Here is a 20,837-nt window from a genome sequence, read left to right as displayed (position 1 = left end):
CTTTGTAAATCTGTGTAAGGTTAACTAATTAGATATGTAGAACTTGGCACTTCTGTCTATCCAGACTACCTCAACTTCCTACATTCTATTGTTCCTTACCGCTCCTTGTCTTATTCTTATGGTGGCTCATTGATCTTGTCACAAAGACTAGAAGATTCTTATGTTAATCGTGCTGACTCTGCTTTCCTGCATCCGAATTCCCAAGCTCATCCTGTTTGTACTGGTTACAGCCATTAACTGATGTATGAATTTTAGTTTCCTTCATGTTCATAATTTTAGATCAGTTTTCCCATCTCTCACAATGTGGATTTTACCAGGGGGCTCCACTTTTCTCCCACCCTTCCAAAGCTTCTTCCTCAATTCACATAAGGTTTTGATTAAACTAAATGTTCTTTCTCCTCGCTTCGCTTTTGATGAATAGGTCAGTGCCAGGAAATGTACCGAATTGACATAGATCATGTGACCCGTGTCCACCCTGAGCGGGGATCGAAACTGCAACTCTGGACTCGTTCCCCCTCCCTCACACCTGCGCCCCCTAATGGAGATTCATGGCGGGCCCGTGACGTCACTCCCCCGCTGCCTGCCAATCACCGAGCAGACCACGATGAAGGATCTCTCGCGATTTTGACGTCACACACGCGGTGAGGCGTTTCAAAGGCCGAGCGCGCTCCTGCCCCTCCAACTGAGGAGAGAGAGCATCATTGTTTCCATTGGCGGCAGTGACTGTCCATCAAACTGTTCTACTCATGAGCAATGTCGGATCCGGCAGAGTAAACGTCACTTCCGTTAGACTCCGGACAATTCAAGAGTGAATGTCCGGCTGCTCTTCTTCCGTTCTCCTCCCCCCGACCCACCGCGAGGGAAACCTGCAGTGTCCGTGACCGGTTCGCTTTTCGGCGGCCACACTCGGTGAGTTCACGCGTTTAAGTCAAGGCCCAGGAGAACGTCGGATCGGTGCCGGCCCCACCCCAGCTCGGGGGAGAGACGGGGAGGGGGTAACGAGTCGAAGGGGTTGACGGGGAGGAGGGGTTGGCGGGGAGGAGGGGTTGGCGGGGAGGAGGGGTTGGCGGGGAGGAGGGGTTGGCGGGGGTGATTGGGTTCATCGAGGGAGTTCACAAGTGGCAGAGATGGAGGCGGGCTGAGGAGTAGATGAGGTGATGGGAGGTTGACAGGGAGTGGGTGAGGATTAGATGGGGTGATGGGGATTCACAGGGGGATTTGATGGGGAGGGGGTGACAAGTAGATGGGGTGATGGGGGTTCACTGAGGGGTTGACAGGGAGGCAGAGAGATGGGGATTGGAGGTTTGATGGAGAGTGGGGGACATGGAGGAGGAGAGATGGGTTTGAGGGGGAGTGGGTGACAGGGAGGGAATGTTGGGGATGGGGTATTGAGTAGATGGAGTGATGGGGGTTCATGGGGAGGGGGAGACATTGGGGAGGTGGTGTGATGGGGATGGGTGATGAGTAGATGGAGTGATGGAGGTTTGATGGGGAGTGGCGTGAGATGGAGAGGATGTTGAAGGGTTTGATAGTTGGGGGATGATGGGGACTGGGAGTTGGGGAGGGGGTGAGGAGTAGATGGGTTGATGGAGGAGGGATTGACGAGTAGATGGGGTGGGGGAGAAACTGAGTTGGTGATGAGCAAGTGGGGTGATGGGGAGTGGAAGTTGGCGAGGGGAGAGACGTGATTTGACAGGAAGTGGGTGATGGGAAATGAGAATGGGAGGAGGTGACAAGTAGATGGCGTGATGGGGGTTCACGGTGTGTGGTTGTTGGGGAGGAGGTAGAAGGGGAGCGGGTGATGAGGTGATGGGGGTTTCATGGGGGGTTTTGATGAGTAGTGGGGGAGTTGGCGAGTCAAGAGAAGGGAGAGTTTGATGGGGTAATGGGGAGGGGATGATAGCGACAGGGGAGTTGGTGAGGGGGAGAGATAGGGAGGGGGTGAAGAGTAGATGGGATGAAGTGGGGTTCATGGGGTGGGGTTGCCAGGGTGGTGGAGACTGGGAGGGAGAGGGAGGTTGGGGATGATGATGTAGAGGTGGGAGGTGCTTGTTTGATACAGTGGAGAGGGTGGAGACAGAGTGGGAAGTGGGTGACAGGGAGGGTGTAAACAGAGTGGGAGGTGGGAGATGTGGAGGCTGGAGATTGGGTGGGATAAGGGGAGGCTGGAAATGGAGGACGGTGAGCCAATGAGGGAGAGATAGGATATGCAAAGGGAGGGAATTTGGAGATGGGGAGGGTGGTGGAAGAGATTGAAGACGCGGAGTGGAGGAGATGGGGAAGGTGAGACTGATGTGGAAGTGGGAGAGTAAGGGGCTGGTGGAGACAGTGGAACGAAGCAAAGGAACTTCCCAGAGAGCGAGAGAGAAAGACTTTGGAACAAGCTGCCAGCTAAAGTGATGAATGTGGGCTCGATTTGTAATTCTGATTAAATATTGGATAGGTACGTTTCTGAGAAAAATCGTGGGTTTTAACTGTGAGACATGTTACAAGATCAAACCAGCAACCACAAAGAAGGCATATCACACAGGGGTAAAGATGAACAATTACTTTATTAACAAAAAATTCACCTTCAAACTTTAATTCAAAACCCCCCTTTTTATAACAATGCCCACTAGTTACTATGCAAATTTCTATAACAGTGTAAAACTAATAAATTCCCCAGCTTAAATATAACCTATGTAATTAAAGTCTAAGTTATAGTTCTAACCAGCCCACAGAAAAACTTAGACACAAAACACACAGACTCCCAAAACTTCGATCTCAACTGAAGCAAAGATCATAAACAAAATTCAGTTTGTTTGGTAAACTGAAGCCAAAAGATCTTTGAGAGAGAGAGAGCACAAAATTCGAAGATGTCTTGTGTTGGTTGCAGAGAGAGGAACCACTGGCTTGGTCCGGATCCTTCTGGCTACCTTCGGAATGTTCACCCTTTTTGAAATGCCCAACATTCTAAACTGTTCTCCAGACCATGACTCATGCTCTGGGCCTCCTTCCACTCCACTTGGTTTATTGTCCAAGTCCAGAAATTTTTAGATCATTTTTCTGCACATGCTCAGTCCGTCTCCCACTCTCTCAGCAGTCCATCTTCACCTTGGCTCTCTAAGGCAAACTGTCACTTTTTAACATAAAACCACAACACATAGGCCAATACACAACACAGAAATCTGTAACAGACACCTTAAAAAATAGTTTGGTGTGAATTGGTTTACATGGGTTGGCACATTTTGTGGGCTAAAGGTGTGCAGTGTGCTGTAATCTTGTGTCCACATTGATAGCTGTTGCTGTGCTGCAGTTCTATGCTTTCCATGGGTGATCAATCCTTGTGACCCAAATCCTCCAACAGAATACATAAATGTGTGTTCAGTTCAGAGTGAACCTGCAGCTCCGGTTCCAAATAAAACCGCTTAAATGTTACACTGAACTTCACATTTGCCATATGATTCTGTTAACCTGGTCTTGGATAGATTACATTTCACATTCACATAGGGCTGCCCAATGCGGCGAGCAGAAGTGGTTCGAGGGAAATTTTGTTGGGTTGGGAAGGGCTTTCTTCCAAGAGTTTGAAATGAGATGAGTATTGTGTAGATCAGTGTATCAGCATTGAGTGGTTCACTGTGGACAGAAGGGCATTTTACAATTATACAATTCTGTGAAATAGAATGAACTTAGATCTTCACCGGACTTTGCTCTGTAAAGTTAAGTCTGTTCTTTATTTCACGGGATCACTGAGCAGTCGGGCAGCATTTCCCATTTTTAAATCAAAACCAGCATCTGCTGTTTCTACCCTGCTCCAAAACGATAATGTTCAGATGCCATCTAATGTGGTGAATGTAGGCTCGATCAAGTGACTTAAGAATAAATTGGATAGGTACATAGATCAGAGAGGCCTGGAGGGTTATAGAATGGGAGCAGATCAGTGGGACTAAGGAGATGATGGTTGGCACAGACTAGAGGGGCCAAATGGCTTGTTTTCTGTGCTGTAGTGGATATTTGTGATGCATGTGCTGCTCAGGCAGTGATTCTTCTTCAGTTGTGATGTGGTTACACTGAGGAAAGTTCAGTTCTGAAGGTGATAGAATGTATTGAAAATGATGCACTACTGGGGTAAATGTTCATTATTCACATCATGGAGCTGATAAAAGCAATGGTGTTGAGCTTTAGGGTGAGAAGATGGAGAGTTGAGATATTGTGTTTTTATACACTGAGCCTGGTTTGTAACTATTAGATACAAGCTGTACCCTTTACCGAATATTTAGAAAGACAGGTAAATGTGCAAAGCATTGAAGGATACAGGAAAACGGGATCAATTAAAATAGAACAAAAGGATCAGAGTGAACATGGTGGGTAAAAGAACCTGTTTCTGTACTGTTGGATTCTGCGACTGTACCGTCACGCCAAAACCAGCTGCTCATGTACGGTGTGTGATGCCACATTGGATCGAGCCATCGCAAACTTTGGGGGCAGAGACTACACTGTTTAACGTACAGATTGTCTCTGAGGGGAATTTGAATCTCTTGTCTGGGCTGTCAAGTTTAACGGAACCAGCTCTGAGAATAAGGGATCAGTCATTCAGTCCCGAGATGGCAAATGTTTCTTCAACTAGAGGGAAATCGTCGGGGGCGTGGCAAGATGGCGTAGAGCCTGGATGTGTAATCTCGACCTCTCTGGCCAGACTTTTAAAGAACCCGTTTTTAACTTTTTGTTTTTCAGTTTAAAATTTTTTTAAAACTTAGTTTAAAGTATTAAGGAGTTGTTATGGCCACTAATGGCAAAAAGATTAAACCTCAAGTACAGAAGAAACTACATTTTCGGAGTGTTGAAGATTTAGGGCCTGGAAAAACTGCAGCTGAAAAAAAAATGATTACTGCTCACCAGGAGAAGGATATCTCTGCAATTATTCGTTCTCAGGAGGAAAGTGCACGTTTCCAAGAAGTGGATCCTGATTCTGGCAGTCTCCCAACGGCAGAGGGATCTCGCAGAAAAATGAATCCATTGTTTGAAACCACTCAGGCAGTACTTCAATCTGAAGAGCTTGATCTTATCTGTGAGTTCTTTAAACAACAGCGAGTTGTGAGGGGAGACCAGTATCAACCCCCTGAGGAAGTCGGGGTGTCGTCGTTGGAAGTTGAAATGTGCAGTAAAACTGTTAAAATGCCTGTTGTTGAGCTGCAGCAAGAGTTGCAGTTATCTGGTTCTGACACTATGTTAAAGAAAACAGGGTCGGGTCTTTCTGAACTACAAGTTAACTTGTTGGGTACCGTTACTCAGCCGATACTGCAAGAGTTAGCTCAAATGAAAGATAGTATGAGGTCAGAATTCATTACAGTTAATACACGAATGGAAGTATTTTCTGAAGATTTTAAAAAATTTCAGTCTGCCTTTTTGGAATGTAAACAGCAAGTGGCCTCTAATACAGATAAAGTGATGGAGGTGGAAAAATCCGTTAAAGAATTGCGAGAACATGAAAAGGAGTTGGAGAGAAAAGTAGATTATTTGGAAAAATCAAAGTAGAAGGAACAATGTGAAGATTGTTGGTTTGCCGGAAGGAATGGAAAATCAAGATCCTCTTCGTTTTTTTGGATGGATCCCACAAATATTGGGTGAAGAATTTTTCTCTGGAGGCTTGGTATTGGAAAGAGCTCATAGAGCCCTAAGAAGAAGGCCTCCGCCTGATCAATCACCGAGACCCATGATAATTCGATGCTTGAATTATTTGGACAGAGAAATGATACTTCGTCTAGCAGTGCAAAATGCGAGACAACGGCCAGCTCCGTTAATGATTCAGAATAGTAGTTTTTTTTAATCCCTATTTGAGTCAAGAGGTTATTCAGCATCAGCGTCGATTTAATCCAGTTAAAGAAGTTCTGTGGCGTAAAGACTATAACTTTACTTTTCGTTATCCGGCAGTGTTGAAGGTGTTTTGTGGAGACTTTCAATCTCGGTTTTTTGAGAATGAGCGTGAAGCAATGATATTTGCTGATTCGTTGCCAGATGTACACGGACCAAGACATAGTCCACCATTGTCTCCTAAAGAAAAATCTGGTTGTTCCGGAAATGGGATAAATGGGAATGGAAAGAGTCTAATTTCTCCTGAAATGGGGTCGTCGAGTTTGGAATCTCATGGATGAATAGAAGAACTTACTTATTCTTACTTTATTTTTATGTCATTATGATATCTTGTTGTTATTTTTTGTTTGGCTGGGAAGGGAGAGATTTGCTCTATGTTCTATTAGTCATCAGCCACTGGTGGGTGATGCACACCCAAGTTTGGTTTTGGTAGTTTTTTTTTGGGGCGGGGGGTTTTACTTTATCTTTTTTTTTAATTTTTATTTTATTTAGACTTTAATTTGTGGTTTCTTTTTCTCCTAATGGAGGGCCGATTTACGTTACTTTTAGTTTTTATAAGGTATGCATAGGATTTAAATCCAGGAGCTCACTCTTTTTATCTGCTCCGAATAGATTTTTTTAAAATATTTTCTCTCTAAAAATATTTAATTTGCTCTCAATGATTTATTTGTGTGCAATGTAAAAGGCTGGATTTTCTAATGAAATTATTTTTTTTATTTCTTGCTGAATTCTTCCTCAGTCTGGCTGAGAAAAACATGACTTTTGATACTTTTAAAGGAGGACAACAAAAGAAGGAGCTGAGTTTATGGTAAGGTCCAGACAGCATGATTCTAGTCTGTTCCTTACTGCCTGAAGGCAGTATGATCATCAAAATAATCTGACAGAAAATGTTTTTTTGGGGTGAGATTGACCTGAGTATTCCCATCATGAGCCTTTTTTTGGATGCAGACATTTTTTTGTTTTTTTTTTAAATTGTATTTTATTTTTGAAGTTTTCATACATCCATAATTTTAATACAAATTAATATTCACTGCAAAACAAATATAACCTACTCCGCTTAAAAAACTAAAACCCAACCCCCAGAAAGACAATCAATCATTACATATACATGTTAACACCATATAGTAACATATTTAAGAAAAGAAAAAAGAGAAAGAGAATAATAAGATTACTGGATTATACTAAGGCAGGCCAAAAAACGCAGAGGTCTTAACTATCAAATGTTATCTGTGCTATCTGGTGAGGTCATAGGGAATAGCGATTAGAAGAGAATAAAACTAACCCACAATACTTGTGTATATATGGGCTTCATATTTGTAAGTATGTATTTATTTCTCAAATTATATGTAATTGTTTTCAGTGGAATGAACTTTTGTATTTCCGCATGCAATCTGTCTATGCCCAGATAAGAATCCAATTTCCAAGTGACTGCAGTACATTTTCTTGCCACTGCTAATGCTATTTTCACAAACTTTTATTGAGTTGGTGATGGGACCAGTTTAGGATTCATTCCCTCAACATTCCCTTAAAGTGAGGATTTTGTGGATATGAAATATTAAACATTTGTTCCAACAGTTCTCCTATTTTTAACTAAAACAGTCTTAATTTTGGACACATTCATGTGGAATGCAGAAAGGTATCATCTTCTTTACCACATCTAAAACACTTGTTTGATAAGTCTGATTTTATTTTATGCAACTTATACGGTGTGATATATGACATTAAAAACATTATAGTGTACTAATCTGATTTGCACATTAATTGTGTTCAACATGCAGTCTCTACACAAATCCATCTATAATTGCTCATCAATTGTAATATTCAGATCCTGTTCCCATTTCTGTTTAGATTTCTAGAGTCCCAGTTTACATGTTGCTCTCTAATAAAAGGTCCATTGCAGAAGTAAGTTTCTGTACTGGCCTTTGTTGAACAAGGGTTTCCACTTCACTACATGGCGGCAATACACTTTCTGGTCCCAATTTCTCTCTTAAGAATTGCTTTATTTGAAAATAACAAAAAAAGCATGTTTCTAGTTATTCCATATTTGTCCCTCAATTGAAAAAAGAACATTAACAGAACTTGTTCACAATAATCTTTATCAGTCCGCAGTTTCAAACATTTATTGTCTTGGTAAAAATATATCTGAAACAGAGGGGTATACAGTGATACACTCTTTGTCCCAATTTCCCCATCTATCTTAACCCAAATGTTTCAGTAAAGGTGTATCTTTAGTTCCTGATATCAACCTTGAATTCCATTATAAAGAAATTCCTTAGCTGACTTTTCTCCAATTCTATATTAATCAATGTTGGACTGGTTTAATCTTCAAAAAAGGATGCAATAAAATGCATTTGAGCTGCTCTATAATAATTATAGCAATGTGGGAGTTGCAGTTTTCCCCCCTCCATTCAGATTTCCATGTTAATTTCTGCAAAGTTACTCAAGACATTTTACCCTTCCATAAAAATTTCCGAATCCACTTATTTAGATCTTTAAAAAAAATTGTTGAGGTACTAAAATAGGTACTGTTTGAAAGAGAGATTGAATTTTTTGAAAAATACTCATCTTTATAAAATTAACTATTCCTATTAAAGTAATAGGTAATGTCATCCATTTCTTTAAATCATCTTCAACTTTATGAAGTAAAGGTAGATAATTCAAATTATATAAATTTTTTATTATCTGTTCTAATCCCTAAATATTTAACCCCATTTTTTGGCCATCTAAATTGGATATTTTGCTGACATTGTGCAATGAACAATGCATTTGCACAAATGGTGCAACTTCACTTTTATTCCAGTTTATCTTGTATCCTGAGACTTGTCTGTACTCTTCTAGTCGGAGATGCAGTTGTCTCAAGGAAGACTCCGGTTCGGTCAAATATTTCAATACATCGTCTGCAAATAGACTAATTTTATGTACCTCATGACTGACCCTGAATACCTTAATAAATGTATCCCATCTAATCATCTTTGCAAGTGGTTCAATAGCCAGTACAAATAATGTTGGTGGAAAGGCACATCCTTGTCTACTAGATTTCAACAAATTAAAAGATGTTGAGATTTTTCCATTAGTTACCACTTTTACCTTTGGATTAATATATAATGTTTTAATCCAATTATTAAAAGATTGTCCCAAACCAAACTTGTCCAGTACCTTCAAAAGAAAATCCTATTCTAATCTATCAAAGGCCTTTTCTGATTTAAGGCTATAGCAACACTTAAATCTCCTTTTGATTGTGCTAAATGAGTGATACTTAATAATCTCACTATATTATCAGCAGCTAGTCACTTTTTAACAAAACCTGTCTGATCAACATTAATTAACTTCGATAGTAATCTGTTTATCCTATTAGCCAAAACCTTTGCAACAATTTTATAATTTGCATTTAGAAAAGATATTGGTCCATACGAAGCAGGTTTTAAGGCAGTGGTTCTCAACCTTTTTCTTTCCACTCATATACCACTTTCAGTATTCCCAATGCCGTAGGTGCTCTGTAATTAGTAAGGGATTGCTTATGGTAGTATTTCTTTCCACAACATACTACTGTTTTCATCGTAGCCTATTGACTCATTATGTGCACGGTTTCATAACTCCAAAGGAAATAGCCAATGACAATTTTTCACAAGGAAATTAGTTCAGTAACATTTGAGTGGAGCAGTGATTCTCAACCTTCCATTCCCACTCACATCCCACGTTAAGCAATCTCTTACTGAGCACAGATGGAATAGGGATTACTTAAAGTGGTATTTGAGTGGAAAGAAAAAGGTTGAGAACCACTGCTTTAAGGGATCTTTGTCTTTTTTTGGTATTACCGTAACTATCGTAGTGGAAAAAGATTCAGTGTGTATGGGTTAATGAAGCAATAATAAATAAAGGAAGCAATTAATCCTTAAAGTCCATAGAGAATTCGGCCAGAAAACTGGCCTGTAATGTTCTGATTGCTTCTTTAATTTATAACTGATCAATGGGAGACTTTAGTTCTGACTGTTCCTCCAAAGATAACAGAGGCAAATGTATTTAAGATAAATACTTATTAATGTTGTCATTATCTTTTTGAGATTCTGAACTATATAGTTTTGAATAAAAACCCAGAAAAGAATCATTTATCTATTGAGGTTTATAGGATTAGATACTTTCCAGATAGCATTTATAGTTTTGGAGATTTGTTCTGTTTTCAATTGCCACACTAGCACTGTGATCTTTCTCCTAATTCATAGTAACTTTGTTTAGTTCTCATTATTGCTTTTTCTATTCTATAAGTTTGCATAGTATTATTGAAGTTTTAAAAAATTAATTATTAACCTCCTTCTGTTCTCTGACCTTTGAACATGCAGGTCTTTTTCCATATCGGTTATCTTCCTTTGTAATTTATCCAATTCCCTCATGTAATCTTCCTTGATTTCAGTACATCCCAAATCACAAATATCAGTTATTGAATGTAAGTTCAGATCACAAAACAATCGAATGTGCTCTCTTACAAAATCACGAAAGCAAGCTATTTAATCTCCATCTATATACTGATTTCTCTTTGTCATGCATTTCAATCTGTAACAATAAGGGTGAATGATCACGCAAAGTCGTGCTTAATAATCTACCTGAAATACTCTACCTTGAAGTTGTACTGAAAGTAATTAAAAAATCTATTCTGGAATATGAATCATGTTGATTTGAGTAAAAAGAATAATCCCCATAAGTCGGATGTAACCTCTGCCTTATATCTATTAAGTTCAAATCTTCCATTAAAGTCAGTTGTTTTTTGCTGCTCTGCTTATATTAGTTCCTCTTGAAGATCTATCTAATAACAAATCTAAACAAAAATTAAAATCTCCTCCTAGTATTATATTCTGGTGGGCATTTGCTAAATTTAGGAAAATTTCCTGTATAAACCTCATCATCTCTATTGGGCACATAAATATTCAAAAGACTCCATAGCTCAGAATAAATTTGGCAATGAACCATTGCAAACCTACCTGCTGGATCTGTCTCAACATGTTGAATGTCGATTGCAAGATTCTTATTAAATAAGAATTAATTAATTGATTTTGAATTAAATGAAGAAGATACAACATAGCCAACCCAGTCTCTTTTCAGTTTTGAATGTTCTTTTTCTGTCAAATGCATTTCATGCATTAAGGCTACATCTCCACCCATTTTCAAATGTGTGCAAGTATTTTCTTCCATTTGATGATCCCATTAATATTACAATGTAAGAGTTTTACCGATTTACTCATTATTTATTTATTTATTTCCAACACCTTGTCCCACAAACCTCCACCAATTAGTTATGTAATTCAGCATCCTCTGTGTTTGTCCTTGGCCCACCTGACAATCCACAAAAGATAAAGAGAAAAATGTAAAAATAAAATAAAAAAAGATGCACTGCTAAATATAATAGCAACTCTATCACCCTTCCTTGTGTGGGCCCTGACCGAAGTCACAGATACACGCATGAATCAGCAGTGGTCTGCACCCTCCTCCACCTCTCCCCACCCCCCTGAGATTCTTCATACATTTCTCTTTTTAGATATAAAAAGCACTTCATAATCATAGTTTAACTTCAACTCAATTATACAGAGTTAACAGAAAGAGGAAAAAACACATTGCTCTTCGTCCTCAAGGTCTTCAGCCTGATTGTTGACTTTGAAAGTTTTCAACAAATTCTTTTGCCTGGTGATGGTTTAGAAAGAACCTACTTTGTCTATTTGTGAGAAAAATTTTCAAGGTCACTTGATGTCATAGAAAAAAATGGTATCCTTTCTCCCATAAAGTCTTTTTCACAGGATTGAATACTTTTCTTCACTTTAAAAGGTCTTCACTGATATGAGTAAAATAAAATTTTGCTCTCTTAATATTCAAGTGGCCCTTGTCTTTGACGAGCTTTCTGTGCAGCTATTCTAAGTACTTTTTCTATATCCTGATACCGCAGGAATTCTATCAGTACTGAATGGATTTTGTTGGTGGGGGGGAGGGTTACGTCAGAGGGCTCTATGAACCCTTTCAATTTCAATTTCTCCCACTAAGTTCTCTTTGCCCAGTACTTCTGGAATCCATTTTTGAAAAAATTGTGGCATATCTTGTTGTACCATCTCTTCTTTCAAACCCACAATCTTAATATTATTCCTTCTACTATAATTTTCCAGAACATCAATTTTTTGGCAAATCTCCAAATCTACATTCAATTTATTAATCTCATGTTTGTTTTTATCAATATGTTGCTTCATATTTGACTGCTTTATTATGTATTTTCATACTTCTAAGCTCCTTAAATATATCCACATTATTCCCTTCACTGGGCATGGTCGATTCTGTATCTTCTGTGTCTTTATCTCCTTGATTACTGTCAAAAGAGGAACTATCCGATTCCAATGCTGATTTGGACAGACCTGCTCGACTTCCAGTTTGACTTCCAGTTTCTTCATCTTCAGTGCCATCATTCCATTTCATTGGGTGCGGCGCACTTCGATTTAGCAGCGGAGGCTGTTCGCCCATCACCGGGGCTGCTGGAGCACTAGTCCCCAGCTTCAGCGTCGGCACAGGCCTCGTCATCTGTTTCTTCTTGTCTTCTTTATGTTGCACAGGTAAGTCAGCAGCAGTTTTTTTTTCTTCTTTTTCCCCATGGTTGTGAGCAAGTGGATATATTCAAAGTCTGTTTAAAGGAAATTTTATATAAATTGCATTAATTTTTAACCAAATTTTCAGGAGGGTCAGGATTTAACATCCTGACCCCATGTCTTCACGTGGTGTCACCTGATGCAGACGTTATTGAAACTGAATGTTTTGCAAGAGGTTAAACAGCATTGATATTTCAAAATTCTTTGACTTTATAAGTGAGATGAAAGGTATCATTTCCGCTTTCTAGCATTTTCCCTACTCTAGAATTTCCATTTATACTGTATGTGGCACATCAGATCTGAAGGTGTTCAGAAATGTGTGTTAAACTTAAAAACATAAACTTTTGAAATTGTTGAGAGAAATAAATTCAAGATTCAAGGTATCTTTATTGTTATGCACATGTAATATTACATGTGACAGAGTATATAGATGTGTTTTTGGGAGATAAATTGGGAAAAGGTTTGTTAGAGTAGGTTACATACAAACACTTTAAAACAGATCTTGTTTAAAATACTGGGGCTCTGCCCCATGCGAGACATATCGGGGCCTCAGAGCTTTTGCAAGAGCTCAGGAGACTTCACTAATGGATTGTTATTTACAAAAGGCAACAGATGAAAGATCTCGCTGGAGCCACAGATTATCTGGAAAATAACTTGTTGTTATAGGAGGATCATGCGGTTTTGCAAGCAGAGAGAGTCAAACATTTTCTCTTTGTGTCATTTTATGGGGGCTCATCCATTCGGATTGAAAATTGGAGTTTCTGGGATTGATGAGTTCATTGGTTTTCTTTTTGAAGCTAATTTGAAGCTTGTGTGTGGAAAAACAGCAGCAATGGATGTTGATACATTTTTGTCACAGCCATCACCTGCAGAGCAAAAGAAAAGAGGAATTGATGGTTATTTCTAAGGCATTAAAACTGACTGGTCAAGCATTGGATGAGGAAAATACAAATACAGAGGATTATAGTGAAATATATAGGTGAGGCAAAATTTGTTGATAAAGACTTAGAAACTTTTCCAGAGGATAAATCTGTTGAGTTGGAATTGGAGAAATTGAGGGTAGAAGAAGAGAGAAACAGAGGGTGTTAGAGGCTGAAAAACAGAGGATACATGAGACGTAACATACACAACATTGCCTTCTGCCTGTCGTAAGGCAGACAAAGAGTTGCCATTAGTGTCGTCCAGTTCCCTTTTGCAAGTACAAGTAAAAGAAGCAAACGAGTATTCCACCCCTTACGCCACCCCCCACCCCCCCCCCCCCCCCGAGGCACTTTCAAGCAGGGAAAACACCCGTCTGCAAAGGCAGAGGTTCTTTGCCCTTACACCTAAGGACATACCTTTTTGAATGCACCGTGGCCAGCTCCAAGGCGCCAATTCCAACCCTTCTCAGGGAAGGATAATCAACTGAGTGCTCTGCTCCGCCGCCTGACCTGAATGTACAGCCACTGCAAGTGGCTGGTTAGGGACAGTTTGATGACACAGTCAGCCCACCACCCATCTCCCCACTGACCTCTCTCCCTCCATGACCCCCTCAAGGCAGGGATGACGGAGGTGGCTGGTGTGGGCTGCGACAGCCTCACTGGGCCGCTTCAGCTTTTGGGACCACTTTCTGCGGCTCAAAATGGGGCAGAACAATGGTCGTCTTCCCTACCCATAATTCCCCTCCCACGCAGCTGAAACTGTTCTGGGAAGCACAGGGTTCTAGTTCTAGCTGCGTGGGGGTGAATTATGGGAAAGGAAGACTGCCATTGCTGTGCTGCATATTTATGACAGGTGGCACTATGGCACCAGTTGTCCCACGTCCATCAGCTCTGGAGGCCACTACGAGGCTCAGCTCAACGTAAATGTGATGCTGGAGCAGCCGTTTGCAAGGTAAGTTTTAAGTTTTCAATTTGCTCTTGTCACTGGCCTCCAGGCAGCTGCACAGACTCTTATTTAATCCATTGGCAAACTGAGCTCCAGATCCAAATCTCCAATACGATCAAGAAGCCTTCAGTGCCCGAGCCATTTCGGACCCCTTCTTGCTCTCAGCACCCCCTCAAATTCTAGCTCTGATACCTGCAGCCCACAGGCTGTGCGGGTCCCCTGACCACAAGTCGCCAGCAACCTGAACCCCTACTTACTGCTTCACTGCCGTGGTCACATTTCCTGTAGGATTATCTTCTCTGTACCTCCTCATTGGGGTTGGGGAGGGGAGGGGGTGTTAGTGGCAGTTGTTCCTGTTTCCAGTGCCTTGCACCAGTCTGCTAATTCCAGAGTCTGCAAGCCCTGGTGGCCACTGCCAAGTACAGGTGCTGCTATCTTAAGCACAGACTTAAGATGCAGGATTTTATTTTAAAAACACCATCAGATTCTTGATCAGGCAGTATAACACCTTTGCAGTGATGCTAGCAAAGGACTGGGCTGTAGCGCCTTTCAGAGCAGTGTTGACTCTGCTCTCCTGGGTCCATGCCAACATTTTAAAATGTAGACAGCACAGTGACTGGTCCTTTCGGTCCACATTTACACCCATTTACACCCAGTTGACCTACAGCCCCTGGTACATTTTTAATGGTGGGAAGAAACCGGTGCTCCTGGGGAAAACCCATGCAGACATATGGAGAATGTAAAGGAGTTTGAGGCATTGATACCAACAAAAAAAGATGATAAAAAGAATAGGAAACGTAGATATTTTTGCAGTTTTTCATTTATAACGTTTTTATAATTTTCCTTTCTTAATTGATTAAAAAAGACACCAGATAATCTAGATGATCTAGCATAAGAACATAAAGAAAAATAGGAACAGGAGGAAGTCATCTGGTGTGTTGAGCCTGCTCCATTATTCAATAGGATTGTGGTTGAATGACGGTGATAAAGAATTCTTACTTCCCTGATCAGTCATTTTCCACTTGTACCTGTGACATACCTAATGCTCACTGACTGGGATGGGTGGGGTTATAGAAATGGAGACAGAGGGGATAACACCAACAGGGAGGCATGTAGGCGACTAGAGTAAATTTCAGAGATGGGTTGATATATAGGGGATGGGATGACTGAGGGTGAGAGTGTATAGGGACTGGAGAAGGTTATAGAGACAGGAAAGGATGGCAGGGATTGGAGAGGGGTGCAGAGGCAGGGAGGGTGGAGGGGAAAGGAGGAAGTTACTGAGAGAGGGATGGGTGTTGGGGATGTGGAGTAGGTTACAAAGATAGGGAGGGGTTTGGAAAAAAAGGGAGTAGTGTAGTGGACCAGAGAGAGTTGTAGAAACAGGGAGGGTGAGACCAGAAGTGGTGTTGGGGACCAGAGAGGGTGACAGAGAAAGGAAAGGCTAAAGGGGTTTGGAGGAGTTGATGGAGACAGGGTGGGGGATTGGAGAAGGATCATGCGACAAGGAGGGGAATTGGGGACTGGAAGGGATTACAAAGAAGAAGTGTAGAGGATTACAGAGACGGGCAGAGGTGTAGGGACTGGAGTTGGGGGGGAGGTACAGAGATGGGAGGTGGGGTGAGAACTAGTAGGGAATTGTAGAGATAAGGGAAATGCATGGATCCAGCAGGGGTTTGCAGAGAGAGGGAGAGGTGTCAGTGACCAGAAAGGGTGACAGACACAAATGATTGTAGAGGACCGGAGAGCAAAATTAAGTCGAGGAAGTGTGAAGTGTGAGGTTGACTGAGACAGCAAGTGGTGTAGGGGACCATTGGCGTTTGCTGAGTCTGGGATCGAGTGACAGGAGAAGGGGATTACAGTGACAGGCAGGAATGCAGGGGCAAGGGGGAGGGGTTTATAGTGACTCGAAAGGATGTAGTGGGTTAAAGAGAATGTGAGTGCTGTCTGCAAGGGTACCGGAGATGGTTATAGAGGCAGAGGCAAGGAGGGGTTACAGAGACAGTAAGTGTCCAGGGGACTGGAAGAGGGTGGTTTACAGAGACGGAGGGTGGAGAGTACCATAAGGAGTTACAGAGACAAGGTGTTGGGGACTGAAGGGGGTACAGAGACAGGGAGTAGTGTCAGATACTGGAGGATATTTCAGAGACAGAGAATGGTGTGGGGCAGAGGCTGGAATCAAATTTATCTGGCCTGGTGTGTGGTTGCTCCCCCCTCCACCTCTGTGTGCGGTTGCCCATCGCCGCGAGGTGACCCCCTCCCCTCTCGCCGCGCGGTGACCCCCTCCCCTCTCGCCGCGCAGTGACCACCTCCCCCCTCGCCGCGCGCTGGCCCCCTCCCCCCTCGCCGCGCGCTGGCCCCCTCCCCCCTCGGCGCGCGCTGGCCCCCTCCCCCCTCGGCGCGCGCTGGCCCCCTCCCCCCTCGGCGCGCGGTGGCCCCCTCCCCCCTCGGCGCGCGGTGGCCCCCTCCCCCCTCGGCGCGCGGTGGCCCCCTCCCCCCTCGGCGCGCGGTGGCCCCCTCGGCGCGCGGTGGCCCCCTCGGCGCGCGGTGGCCCCCTCGGCGCGCGGTGGCCCCCTCGGCGCGCGGTGGCCCCCTCGGCGCGCGGTGGCCCCCTCGGCGCGCGGTGGCCCCCTCGGCGCGCGGTGGCCCCCTCGGCGCGCGGTGGCCCCCTCGGCGCGCGGTGGCCCCCTCGGCGCGCGGTGGCCCCCTCGGCGCGCGGTGGCCCCCTCGGCGCGCGGTGGCCCCCTCGGCGCGCGGTGGCCCCCTCGGCGCGCGGTGGCCCCCTTGGCGCGCGGTGGCCCCCTCGGCGCGCGGTGGCCCCCTCGGCGCGCGGTGGCCCCCTCGGCGCGCGGTGGCCCCCTCGGCGCGCGGTGGCCCCCTCGGCGCGCGGTGGCCCCCTCGGCGCGCGGTGGCCCCCTCGGCGCGCGGTGGCCCCCTCGGCGCGCGGTGGCCCCCTCGGCGCGCGGTGGCCCCCTCGGCGCGCGGTGGCCCCCTCGGCGCGCGGTGGCCCCCTCGGCGCGCGGTGGCCCCCTCGGCGCGCGGTGGCCCCCTCGGCGCGCGGTGGCCCCCTCCCCCTTGCCATCTTCAGTGTGCGACCCCCACATCCCCTTCTGTGTGAGCTCCACCTCTGTGCATGGGCATGGCTCCCCTGCTCTACACTTGCACCTCCCATTATCTGTGTGTTGGAGACCCTCCCGCCCTCTACGTGATATTCTCTTCCCACCCACCTCCCCTCCCCCTGTGCCCAGCCCCGAATCATAGGTTACCTTTTCCTTTCTATAGATCATGGACCCTGATAAAGGTTCCAGCCACTAAACGTAGGTTACCTTTTTACTTTACTTGATTTACTGAATATCTCCAGAAATTTGGTGATTTGACTTCCTCCTTGTTTAATTCCATTCAACTTCTCCACTGCAAAGTCTCTTCTGGGGATGCCTACCATAAAGTTCTCCCATTGTTGAAGTGTGTTCTGCGAGACCATGTCTCACTGTGCCCCCTCTGTTATCCCTGCTCCTATCAGCTCTATGATGTGATCACCCAGATGTGCTTCTACAGACGTATTTTCCCTAGCTAGTTGTCTTTGCTGTCATCTTGTAAATTCCCTGCACATTTTTACTCAGGTGCCTGTCTGTTTTTTTTTGTTGTTGATTACATCTGACAGAGGGTGCAGGCCCGAAATGTTGGCTGCCTTTTACTTCCTATGTACGCTGCGTGACCTGTGTTTCTCCAGCACTTTTGTGTATTGCACTTGACCCCAGCATCTGCAGTCTTTCTTATTTAATTTTATAGTTGCTGATCACACAAAACTAATGCTCAACAAGGATCAAGTTTTGATCTCAAATGCCCCTCAAGTCATGACTGCTCCTGCTTTTTCTGGCACTCCTTTTATATCCCTTTCATCTAAACAATCCATGTTCTGGAAGAGGGAAGTTAACTCAGAATTAATCCATTTTTTCTACAATTAAGAAAATCCTAGGATTGCAGCTTGGATCATATTCAAGAGACATTTGGATATATTGTGGATAGGAAAGGTTCAGGAACATATGGGCTGAATGCTGAAAAATGGGACCAGTCCAGACCGGAAACTTGGTTGGCAAGGATGACTGACTATACCGCAAAGAGCACGTTTTTGTTGGGGAAATGTTGTGTTGAGCAGGAAAGCAGGTGTCACCACTTGCTTTGGATCAGGAAGATAGTTGACTGGAGTGGTCCTTGTGTATGTGGTGTCTCCAATGACCAATCAACACTGAGCGAGTCCCAATTCTTGGAAACTATATGACCATCAGTTTTATTTTTACCAAAGCCATTCCATATCCATAACAACCTCTGAACTCTTCGATGTTCAAGACGCTTAAATGTTTAAAATCAGATGGCTTTCTCAGCAGTTCTTGAATAATTATGATCTACTTGAAATCCATTAGCTCTGTCAGTCCAAGACAGTCGGGGCTAGAAATGAACACTCTTCTGAGTTCTTTAAATGTGATGTGACCAGTGTGTGACCCTGTACCAACTCACAGCTAACTTACTAAGAATACAGATACAATATTTTAACTTTAGCATACAATAATTTACTGACATTTTTATAAATGTCTTAGTTTAACATGAAATTAAAAGTTAACACAAATCGGTTACACCTCCTTCCCACAGAGAAAATTTTGAACTTCAAAGAGGTCAAAATTTTAAACTGCAATTGCCATTTGTTTTTAATAGATTTCACAGCCTTACCAAACAATATAATACAAATAGAGCAGAAACATAAAAATTAAACATCTAGATGGGCAATCAGCAATGACATTGTCTCATAGTGTCATTATAATATACCTAAGTCATATTCTTGCAAAATTGAATTCCAGTTCAATAATCATTATATGTGGCAGCGCACATCCTCATAGCGAACCGGTACCTCTTGTATCACCAAGTGGCGGGGCAGCCATGGGGAAATGGCGTCGTTAGAGGTTTCTCTCTGTCTCCAGCATCCCTTCCAGCGCGCACCCTGGACAGCGATTATGATGCCACAATGCACCAGGTGACTGAGCTCATGCTGCCCTTAAAGGGGCGTGCTGAATTTGAATAAAAATAGTAATTTACAACCCTCAACGTGGTGGCTGTGTTTCTTCCACTGCTCACACCACCACAGTGGTGACCCCGATGAGCCCAGACGTTTTTCTGGACTCAAAACACCATAGATTCAGCAGAGGTTAACACAGTCTCCATCAAGCTTCCCTCCTTTTGGACCCACTGACTGAGAACGTGGTTCGGCCAGGTGGAAGCACACTTTCAACTCCGCAACATCTGTTCTATGATGTTCTATCATGTCGTAAGCGTTCTGAACCAAGACACGGCAGGAAGGGTGGGCAACATCATCCACCACCCACCCCGGTCACGGGCAAGTACACCGCCCTCAAAGGCTTGCTGCTTGGAACTTTCTGCCTAACTCCCCAGCAACGGGCTTCCGGGTGCCTTCACTGAGATGGGCTTGGGGACTATAGTCCTTCGACACTGATGGAAGAAATTCTGGCCCTGGCGGAAGACCACAAGCCTGGTTTCTCTTTCGCCAAATATTCCTGGAGCAAATCCCGGAGGACATTGGCCTGCACCTTATGGATGAGGACTTCTCAGACCTGAGAAAGTCAGCAGCCTGTCTGAACACCCTCTGGCTCATGAAGAGGGAGAATGAGGCAGCCCTCAACCAGGTGGCATGACCAGGAGCCAGCCGACCGCAAGCCACTCCCAAGACCAAGCCAGAGGAGGGCCAGTTGACCTGGTGTTTCTTCCACCAGTGCTGGGGAACATTAGCGCTTAAGTGCCACCAGCCCTGTGGGTTTCTGGGAAACGACCAGGCCAGCCGCCGTTGATGGCTATGACGGCTGACCTCACAAACAGCCTCCTTCATGTGATGGACAGATCCACTGGCCGCCGATTCCTGGTGGAGCTCACCGTCCTTTCCCCCACCCCCCCCCCCCTCCTCCACAGCATTAGAGACTCGCACCCGATCTCAAGTTCCAACCCTGCGGGCAGCCAACGGCTCCATCGTCAGGACCTACGGTACCTGCAGGGCACAGATCCAGATCGGGAAGTAAAGTTCCACTGGAGGTTCATCCTAACCTCTGTGGGCACCATGCCAGGAATGAGTTCAACGAGATCCTCCACGAATTCCATGTTATCTTAAAGCCACAGTTCAACGCCGACTTGTCCCAGCATGGGGTCTTCCACCATATTGCTACACAGGGCCCCCAGCTGCACACGACCCAGATGGCTGCCGCTCGAGAACCTCCAGCAGGCAAAGGAGGAGTTCTCCAGGCTCCATGAACTGGGAATCGTCCGGCACTCAGACAGTGCCAGGGATTCGCTGCTCCATAAGGTCCAGAAATCATCCGGGGGCTGTAGACTGTGCAGGGACTACCATCGGTTGAATGACGCAACCACCCCCAACAGGTACCCAGTGCCCCAAATACAGGACTTCTCCGCCAACCTCCACGGTGCACAGGTCTTCTCCAAAGTGGACCTCAT

General features: G+C 44.2%; 1 protein-coding gene across 5 annotated transcripts in view; it reads left to right on the top strand.

Moving 5' to 3' along the window:
• Nucleotides 1–648: 648 nt before the first annotated feature.
• Nucleotides 649–20,837, top strand: part of LOC138755029 (oocyte zinc finger protein XlCOF6-like) — a 95,116-nt gene continuing 74,927 nt past the window's right edge. For 3 of the 5 annotated variants that reach the window (XR_011351998.1, XR_011351999.1, XR_011351997.1), the window contains exons 1-3: nucleotides 664–909; nucleotides 6,590–6,658; nucleotides 12,279–12,431. The gene's annotated coding sequence lies outside the window, so the exon portion shown is untranslated. Of the gene's footprint in view, nucleotides 910–6,589; nucleotides 6,659–12,278; nucleotides 12,432–20,837 lie in introns of all 5 variants that reach the window. The other 2 variants (XM_069920194.1, XR_011351996.1) reach the window with 2 other exon arrangements.

This window comes from Narcine bancroftii, chromosome 2 (genome assembly GCF_036971445.1).
Source record: "Narcine bancroftii isolate sNarBan1 chromosome 2, sNarBan1.hap1, whole genome shotgun sequence".
Lineage (NCBI taxonomy): Eukaryota > Metazoa > Chordata > Chondrichthyes > Torpediniformes > Narcinidae > Narcine > Narcine bancroftii.
This window is presented reverse-complemented; position numbering and strand designations above follow the sequence as displayed.